At 42.8% G+C, this 10,337-nt stretch overlaps 1 pseudogene; it reads left to right on the top strand.

Moving 5' to 3' along the window:
* The first annotated feature begins 5,909 nt into the window (after positions 1–5,909).
* On the top strand, positions 5,910–6,535 carry LOC125935315 (cofilin-1-like; annotated as a pseudogene).
* Positions 6,536–10,337: the final 3,802 nt, after the last annotated feature.

The raw sequence follows: 10,337 nt of genomic DNA, 5'->3' as shown, positions 1-10,337 counted from the left end.
CCCCTGTCCAGTCTGCAACTGTATACTTGTGTTGTTCTTTTTTAATTGTTTAAAATAAATCCGTTTTAATTTATTATAATATATATGCGTATAAAAATGACTAGAGGGAGTTTCAACAACATATGGTGTAGGGGGCGCTGCGATTAGGAGGGAGTTTTGTTTTTCCTTTTTAAAAACTTTTTTCTTTATTTTTTAAATTCCAATAAGCTTAACACAGTGTTATATTAGTTTCAGGTGTACCATCTAGTGATTCAACAAGTCTATGCATTACTCGTAAGGGTACTCTTAATCCCGTTCGCCTATTTCACCTGTCCCCCTATGTTGTTCTTTATTTAATGTCTTCCTTCCCACTAAGCCAGCATCTCTGTTAGTGTAAGAATGAAGACGATGTCTGTGATTTTTTTCCACTATTGTACCTCCAAGCACTGGAAACATGCCTGGCACATGGTAGATATTCGATAAATACTTGTTGTGTGAATAGATGGGTGATTATAAATTTAAAAAGCACATAAAATGCACACAGCTAAAATTTCCAGTGGCAATTCAAAGCAGAGAATCGCAACAATCAGTCTAGAGAATCCAGGGGCTCTACTGATTATGCCTCCTTACTATCACAAGATTTAGTCAAAGCGGCCTGAAGGAATCACAGCCTTGTCCTGTGCGGGATCACAGCTGGATGGCAAAGTGCCATGGCTCAGTCGCAGGCCCCTCTTGCCTCCCTCTGCCCTCCCCTCCCCCTACCACCCGTCACATGCTATTTTGCCTACAAGATTCAGGTCCTGCATATGCATAAGCACATGGACACGTGGTCCTAGAATGAGAAGAAAAGGACCCACCAGAGAAAGATGCTCAATCTACCCTTCCAAATTCTCACAAAAGCCAACAAGGGCTGTGAATTTTACACCTAATGTGGGAAGCAACAGTGAAATCCAAATGAGGAATGAATGAATGACGCATAAGAAAAAGCATAATGATGGTAGGGGGTGTCTGGGTGGCTCAGTCAGTTAAGCGTACGACCTGACTTCAGCTCAGGTCCTGATCTCACAGTTCATGAGTTTGAGCCCTGCATCAGGCTCTGTGCTGAGTCACTTGGGATTCTCTCTCTCTCCCTCACTGTCTGCCCCTTCCCCACTGATACACACACACACACACAGTCTCTCTCTCTCTCTCTCTAAGTAGATAAATAAACTTAAAAAAAAAAAGAGAGGGGGGCGCCTGGTAGTTTAGTCAGTTAAGCATCCAACTTCGGCTCAGGTCATGATCTCACAGTTCCTGAGTTCATGTCCCACATAGGGCTCTGTGCTGACAGCTCAGAGCCTGGAGCCTGCTTAGGATTCCGTGTCTCCTCTCTCTCTACCGTTTCCCCATTCACACTCTCTCTCTCAAACATAAAAATAAACATTAAAAATTAAAAGAAAAGGCATAAGGATGGTAGAAAGGGGCTTTCCTTTCTAGACTCCACACAGATTGGATTTTATTTCTCCAAAGCAAGCTGCTGTCTAAGACATTTCTTTAGTACTGCTTATTTGCAGCACCAAATAGCATAAGCCAGGGGGGGGAAAAAAACCCAGAAACCTGACAAATCATCTCATAATACATGATTGGTTTTTTATGTCTACTACAATTTTCCAGTGCCTTGTCGGTGGAATAGAAATCTCCTTAATAAAATCTATCTCCCTCGTACGGCACTTTAAAGTAACTGAGCTCCGTGATGGACAGTAGGATTCGCAACCCCTTTTTCAGGGTTATTAAATCTGCTGCTGGGAAAATGCTAATTCCCTGAAGCCTTTTTTCAAGCTCGGGTCTGTAGGAGATTCAGTCCCAAATTTAAATGCCCAGGTGCATGATTTCATGTGTGCTTTGAATAATGGTGTCTGCTCTCAGAAAATCAAATAAGAATTAGGAAAAGCGATTGCCTGCAGGGATTTTCATCTTGTATTAGTGACATGAGATCATTCATAGGCCACGCCATTTTAACAATTCAGCATTGTGGAATTAGAAACCTTTCCACAAATCCACCGTAGAATTCAACGTGCTCATTTTCTTCCTATTATGAGAGGTGAAGGAAAGAGGTGTTCTAAAATGCATGCAGTGCCAAGGTAAATGTGGAAGGCATTTGCTTGGCAAAAAATGCATGTATCCGTTTTCTAACAGAAGAGAGACAATATTTGATTTTAATTACTTCTACAGTGTTGGAGATGTTGGGTGTAGATCAAGTGACTAAAACAGAATACATTGAAGCATAACAGGTCAAACAGAAGCAGACAAACATGAATGCAGAAATGAAACTACATTGAATAACCAAACATACCCCGTGCCACTCACTCCTTGCAGAACTGCCTAAACATCAAAACCTGTTTTCAGGTTTCTTCAAATATCTGGGGTCCCCATATCCCAGGAGTGGTCTCCTGAAGCAGACTAAAGATTGTAAAACATCCCAAGGAGAAACCAGAAGGGCTTGGCCAGTGGCAGGAAGGCTGCCTGTGATCACACTGTGTGCTATAATCCCTTTTGCGGACTTTGGGTTTCAGTTGGCATCTGACTGTCCAGAACCTGCTGAGCGAGGGTCAGGCAAGCCCACATCCGGAAAGCACAGAGCGAGATGTCACAAGGCTCTCTAAAGGGCAACTACAGAATGTTAGTGGGTGGGGAGTCCCCTTAAATGAGCTTTTACAGCATCCTCGAGACTCGCTGCCCTTGCAGAGTAACCCTGCATCTGCCTAATGCACGCTTAAGCGCTGTGAGTAAGTCTTTACAAGTTTTGACTCCTGCCAACATCACGAACAGCATCTTTCTACCTCTGTTGAAAGCCTGACATTTGGGACCTTGGTCCTCCTTCCTCCTTACTGTCCTCCCAGTGGCTTTCTTCTTCATGAGTCCCCTGATCCAAATATCCCTGGGCCTGGCTCCCCTCACTTCTGTGTCCTCTCAGAAGGCAGCTTGCCCCTCACTGGGGTAGCAGCTGGATCCTCCAAGAATCCTAGAGTCGTAGGGACCCAAGGGGAGGGAACTCCATTCCATCAACCTGTAACCTCAGCCCGGAAATATTTCCAAGCCCCAAATGGCTCATTTAGCCCTCTCTCAACAATCAGCAAAGCTTTCAGCTGCTTTTAGTATTAGGAGAAGAAAGAAAATGGCCTCCAAAGAGCACAATGCCCCTGAAAGAGCCTTGGCACACACGCTCGTACGTGTATGGGACATATGCTCACCCGACACCTTACAGTCTCACCGAATTGCTCAGTCACTGGTGCTTGCCCTGTGCCAAGCTCCTCGGTGAGCTTTTAATACATGTTGACTTATTTAAGCCTCACAACAATGTCATGGGATTAGATGAAGTGTTATAATGCCCATTTTAAAGATAAGGAAATAGAGGCAGAGAGAGGATATGGAATTCGGCCAAATGACACAATTGGGCAGAGCTGACTGTCCCCACAGGACGGTCAGTCTCCAGAGCCTGGTACCAGAGCTGGCCCAGATTCAAGGGTGATGAGGTGAGAGAACAGAACTCATATTTCTAGTTTATACTCAACTATTATTTCTTTTTTAAGAAAAGCTCCAATTCCTATTTTAATTATTCATGTAAATGATCAATCATGTTAAGCACTTATGCTTTGGGGATTAAAGATTTAATGAAGTCAATCAAACAGACATAAATAAATATGCTGTTTTTCTAGAACCATAAGTGAGATACCTAATTCTGAAAGGTGGCGTTTGTGGATCTCTGTGGAACTTTCCCACTCTTGCAAAGTGGAAGATGAACAGTAAATGGTGGCTCCCATCTACACAGGGGGAGCCCTGCTGCCATCTTGACACTCTTGAGTGGTGGAGCTTGTTAAAACAAACTCCTGTGCCTGATCACCATTTTTATTATTTTTTATTTTTTTAATGTTTATTTGTTTTTGAGAGAGAGAGAGACAGAGTGTGAGCGGGAGAGGGGCAGAGAGACAGGAAGACACAGAATCCAAAGCAGGCTCCAGGCTCTGAGCTGTCTGCACAGAGCCCCATGTGGGGCTCGAACCCACGAACTGTGAGATCATGACCTGAGCCAAAATCTGACTCTTAATGACTGAGTCACCCGGGCGCCCCATCTGATCACCATTTTTAAACAATGTGATTTGTCATGAGTGATGAGGGTCTAAATTGGACTTAAATGTTGCCAAAGTATTGGTCTAAGTGTTGCCTGTTTCAGAGAAATAGTTGGGGGAAAAAAACCCTTCTAGATGAAAACGTTGCATAATTGGATTTTGGGAATGAAAGAGATCATCAAATTTCAGGTTAACAAATACTTACTGAGCACTTTTCCTTGTTCACCGTATGAGGTATGTGAAGATCAGCTAGAGACATCCCTGATCTCGAGGTGCTTACAAAGAAATTTGCAAAGCCGACAGTTAAGCACACACATACCAATAACATAAATTAGATCACCCATATTATGACAATTACAGACAAAGCACTAAAAAAGTGCCCAGGATTCACCATTAAGGAGAGGTCTCATGGAGTTTTGCGCTAAGAGATGGTGTTGTAGGGACTTTTATGGGCATGGTAAAGACTTGTGGGCAAGCATGCACGCTCTCTCACTCTCATCCCCTTGCCCCTGCCTGAGAGCAAGTTCAAGTCCCCACCCCACCCCACCCTCACTGGAGGCTGGTAGAATGACGCCAGTGGATCACCCCTCCGCTGGGCCAGGGCTGGAATTCTCTGCTGCTGCTTCCTGGTTCCATCCAAACACTTATACTGTCTGGATAGGTATGGAGTCACACAGGAGGGTACCGCTACCCAAAGTGTTTTGCTCATTGCAGAAACCTGAAGAAACCCAGCCTCTTTGAAAAGTTGGCATCCTCAGGAATGTGAAATGAAGAGAGGGTGCTATGTTTGACATCCATGGGAATGTAAACAGAAAGCTAGAAAAGAGGACAAGTAGAAGGAGGCAGAAAAAAAATCAATTCATAAATGACTAACCCACTGGATTGTGTGGATTGCATGATGAAAAAGCGTTTTGATCAGCGGAAAGTTTAAAAGAATAGGCCTGCCTCATGAGTCCCTAATCAATGCTGACCTACACCTATGAACTACTTATGCTAATATGTTCACTAAAGTTTAAATGTTACACTCAGACAGATGACATATTTCTCTTCAAGAACAGTCAGCACAATGTCCAGATTCTTCACTGTATTTGTGACTTTTTTTAAGTTTATTTATTTTGAGGGGGAAGGGAGGGGCACAGAAAGAGGGTGAGAGAGAATCCCAAGGAGACTCCATGCTGTCAGCTCAGAGCCTCATGCAGGGCTCAAATTCACAAACCATGAGATCACGACCTGAGCAAAAATCAAGAGTCCAATGTTTAACCAACTGAGTCGCCCAAGAGCCCCTTGACTGTGATTTTTTTCTTTTTCTAAGAGATAAATAGGGGCACCTGGTTGGCTCAGTCAAAAAAGCATGCAACTTTTGAGGTCGGGTCATGAGTTGAGTCCCATGTTGGGTGTACAGATTACTTAAATAAATAAATAAACAAATAAACAAACAAACTCAGGGTGCCTAGGTAGCTCAGTACAGAGCCTGCTTGGGATTCCAAATCTCTCTCTAAATAAATAAATAAACTTTGAAAAAATAAACAAACTTTGAAAAAGAGAGAGAGAGACCATTGACAGGGACTTTGGAATCTCTTTACTATACACAGATAATGGCAAACACATTTATTTACAGTTTTCTTTCTGAAAAAACAAACTTTCCAGAAGTCAATGTCTGTTATACCATAGCATGTATCTATCTTGTTTCGTGTGGGAGCGGTGGGTCACATCTTTTGTTATAATGGATGATGTTGAAATGTACTTGATGTGGCAGCTGAATGCGACAGCAGCGGCAGGTACCCTTCTGACTCTCTTTGCAATCTCCCTTTCACTTCCGGAAACATGGCCTCTGGTGTGGCGGTCTCTGATGGCGTCATCAAAGTGTCCAGTGACGTGGAAGTGTGTAAGTCCTCCACACGAGAGGAGGTGAGGAAGCACAAGAAGGCGGTAGGCTTCTGCCTTAGCAAGGACAAGAAGAACATCATCCCCCGAGGAGGGCAAGGAGAGCCTTGCCAGACGATGTGGGCCAGACGACGGACGACCGCGACGCCACCTTTGTCAAGATGCTGCCACACAACTACTGCCACTATGCCCTCTATGACACAACCCGTGAGACCAAGGACAGCAAGAAGGAGGACCCGGTGTTTATCTTCTGTGCACTGGAGCCTGCACTACTTGAGAGCAAAATGATCTCAGTCAGCTCCAAGGACGCCATCAAGAAGACGCTGACGGACATCAAGCATGAATTACCAGCAAACTTGTTGTATGAGGAGGTCAAGAACCGCTACACCCTGTCAGAGAAGCTGGGAGCCAGTGTTGTCATCTCCTTGGAGGGCAAGCCTTATGCGAGCCCCCTGCAGCCCCCTGCCTGGAGTATCTGGCAGGCCCAGACCCACCAACGGAGGTTGCAGGCTGCACCCTTCCTGCCAGACTGGAGGGGGTGTCGGATCCCAGCAGGGGGAGGGTAATCTCTTTACCCACAAACAGCCCCCTCACCCCCTGGACCTTCCTCCCCCCGCCCATCCCTGATGGTTCTGACCTCCCCAAACTGCTTTAGATGTGATTCCACTTGCGTTGAAGCAGGACCAAGTTCTCCCCAGCCACCCCAGTTGGGGGGGTCCTGTATTTTTTTAATGACACCCCAATTCCCAACCTGCTCCTTCCTTTTCACACTCTGCCAACTTCTAACGGCAGTAGTGACTCTGCGCTTGTCTATTTAGTTCTGTGTATAAATGGAATGTTGTGGAAATGACCTCTCCTTGCGACGTCTGGTTCCCCTCTTCTCTGTCCCTGGACACAACTACTTATGGAAGCAGGACCAGTAATCGACCTTCAGTTAAACACACACACACACACACACACACACACACACACGTACTTGATGTGGCCCATTAATGAGGAATGCCATTTTTGTGCATTAGTCGATTTGCCAAATTCTGATATTTTATAGTATCATCAGCTAGGAGTTATTATGTAAAAGTCGGTAAAATGTGTTTGAGTATACAGCTCCTCAGAGTGCTCATGATCGTGTTATTAAACCTGCATTATTGAGCTTATGGTCTGAGTTTTCATCTAAATTAATATGACTCAGCCTGAAGGCAAAAGAACATATTAAACTAGGGTTCCTTGGAGAAATGGCTAATTCCAGGACTGGAGCAAAATAAAAAGTACAACATGAGCCCTGGAACGACTGTTATGCCAAAAAGTAAGAATGTAATCAAAAAGACATGGCAGCCAGTTTGAAGGGGCTCTTAACTGGCCAAATATGGACAGTTTGAACATCAAGTATAATAAAAATTATGTATTGTGTCCTATAATCCATGGAATTGAATAAAAATCCACAAGTCCATACTGCTAAAATAAATAGGGATGAAAGGAAAGTGATTCTTCAGAGAAGAATGCCAACTAATAAATGTAGAAAAGACAATGGAGTTGGAAAATCAACCTCTCTGAACCTTTATAGTAATGACTGATTCAGGGAAGAATTATCAATGGCTGCAAAAAGTAGGGTGAACACATGAGGAACAATGGGATATCTACATTGTCCCAAAGCATTTTACAACACATGTATAAACTACGAAGGGAAAAGAGTGATTTCTAGTGAAATCTAGTGACAGACACCACCTTAATCACAGGATCGATGTTAACATCACCAATTTTGGAACAAGCAGACATCATGGGTCTCCCGATGTGATGCACTGGGAAGAACACGATAGCACTGATGAAATATCTTGCCCCAAATGCATAACCTAATGTAATCATGAGAAAACATCAGAAAGAAAGAAAGAAAAAACAAACAAACAAGGGACGGTCCACCAAATAATTGACCTACAGTCTTTGAAAAGCAATGACATGAGAGAGAGGTTGAATAACTCTTTCAGATTAAAGGTGAGTACAAAAACTATGAAGACTAAATGCCTTGTGTGATTTTGGAGCAGGTTCTGAATTGGAGAAGAGGGGATGGGGAGAAAGGGATTGCCATAAAATTACTGAAACAATTGGTGAGATTTGAATATGGACTATATAGTAGATAATAATAGTGAATCATTGTTAAGTTTTCTGAATTTGATATTTGTGCTATGGCTATGTAACAGACTGTTCTTGTTCTGAGGAAATAGCACGGGGAGCATTTACGGATAAAAGACTATGTTGTCTACAACTAACTCTCAAATGGTTCAGGAAAAGCAAATGTGGCAAAATGTTAACAACTAGTGAATCTGGGTGAAGGGCAAGTTCTTTGTACCATTTTTGCCACTCTTCTGCACATTTGGGATTATTAAATGGTGCTTGAACATCTCTTCCTGTTGTGTTATTCCATGGGTCTACAATATTCCTTTTAAGGATGACAACAGCCGCATCTCAGGAAATCCTAGTGGGCATCCTCTCTGCTCTCTGTACTCTACGTTACAATGCCTCATGCCTGAATACCAAGGCCATTACTCAATTTATTGTCCCAATTTTACTGATGAGGAAAATAGAGATTTAGGAAGCCGAAATAATATGTTAGATTAGAAGCCTACTCACGACTTAGTGAATATTCACACATACACACCCAACCTCTGTGAGCAAATTATATTTTCCCCATCCTATATTTGTTGGGCTAGCACCATGGGGATTATTCTGGGAAAAGGGATGTTCACAGATAAGACACAAGGAGAAATTTAAAATGGGATTGCATGGTTGGGCTTGCACTTCTGGGATTCTGCCATCACTATGAGAAAAATATGTCTTGGGTAGGCCCAGGGAGGATGAGACATATGTGAAGCGGGCCTGAAACTAATTCACAGATTGACGACAGGCCCACCCGAGCCCAGACCAGATCAACCAACACCAAGCAAACCCATGGATGTATGTAATTGGATGTCACTGGGTCTTAGGGTCATTTGTCACAGAACACCACAGGTAACTGACACAGCAAATGTATCTGACATCACACATATAATAAAAGTTGGAGCCAAGACACTCAACCAAGTTGCTGTGGTGCCTCATACCGTTCCTATTTAAAGAGCATTTCCAGAGGCGCCCGGGTGGCTCAGTTGGTTAAGCTTCCAACTTCGGCTCAGGTCATGATCTCATGGTTTGTGAGTTCCAGCCCCGCGTTGGGATCTGTGCTGACAGCTCAGAACCCAGAGCCTGCTTTGGATTCTGTGTCTCCCTCTCTCTCTCTCTCTCTGCCCTTCCCCCGCTCGCACTCTGTCTCTCTCTCTCTCTCAAAAATAAATAAACATTAAAAAAAAAATTAAGGAGCATTTCCAAATAGGAATAGGCTTGCTATTCATAATGATAATTCATGACCCTGAGAACACCTAAGATACTTTCTGGATCATAAAATAAAAAATGATTATAGCAAAAATTGCAAATGTGTTTTCTGTTTTTCCTAATTGAAAATTATGTCATATTTAATTAACCTTCCTGTTTACCAGCTTGGTTAAATGGTACTACCATTTTTCAACATTAATAACCATCAGAAATATTCAATAAACATAGATTTCAAGTGCTACGCAGTGGAGGCATTGTTTGAATAATCACCAGTCTCTAATGCCAGATGGAAAAATCAATTCTGTAAAAACTGGAGTGGATTTTCTAGCAGGAATTTTTACTCATCTGTGTCCTAAGACACCAGAGAATAGATTTTTTGGATGTTTTGATCCTCTGGTTTTAGTCTTTCTTCAAACCCAAACTGCAAAATTACACCTGTTCTTAAATTTCAGATCCAAAGCAAATTTCCCACTTAAACCTAAAGATATGCTGGGTTTGTTAGTTTTCCTCAATTACTAAAAATATTCCTACATATTTACCAAAATATTGAAAACATATTCTCTTACAGTAAAAAAGGAATTTTTTTTTTTTTTTTAGCAAAGGTGATTTTCTTTTTTCTCTTTTTTTAATTACATTTTTACCTCAAGACCGAACCATGCAACACGTCTCTGGACGGGTAGCACAAGAGTCGCGTTGTGACTGTCATTCAGTTATGCAACAGTGCCCGCGTCTTCCAGCAGATTGACTTTGAGGTAGGCAGAGTCATAATTTCTGGTTAAAGAAATAGCCGCTGCTAATTCTTCTGGGACAGTGCTGTCAGCATCCATTCAAATGAGATGGAGAGGAAGTGGGGAGGGAAAGGAGAGAGAGGAAAAAGCAAAAAAGGGGGAAATGGCAAGTTAATGCTCAGTCATAGGCTATCACATACATGTGTGGGACGGGAAATATAATACTATGAGAACCAGAGTTTGTCTCCTCCAGAACCCCTAATAAACACACATAAAGACAAAC

The sequence above is a fragment of the Panthera uncia genome (assembly GCF_023721935.1).
Source record: "Panthera uncia isolate 11264 chromosome A1 unlocalized genomic scaffold, Puncia_PCG_1.0 HiC_scaffold_17, whole genome shotgun sequence".
Taxonomy (NCBI): domain Eukaryota; kingdom Metazoa; phylum Chordata; class Mammalia; order Carnivora; family Felidae; genus Panthera; species Panthera uncia.
This window is presented reverse-complemented; position numbering and strand designations above follow the sequence as displayed.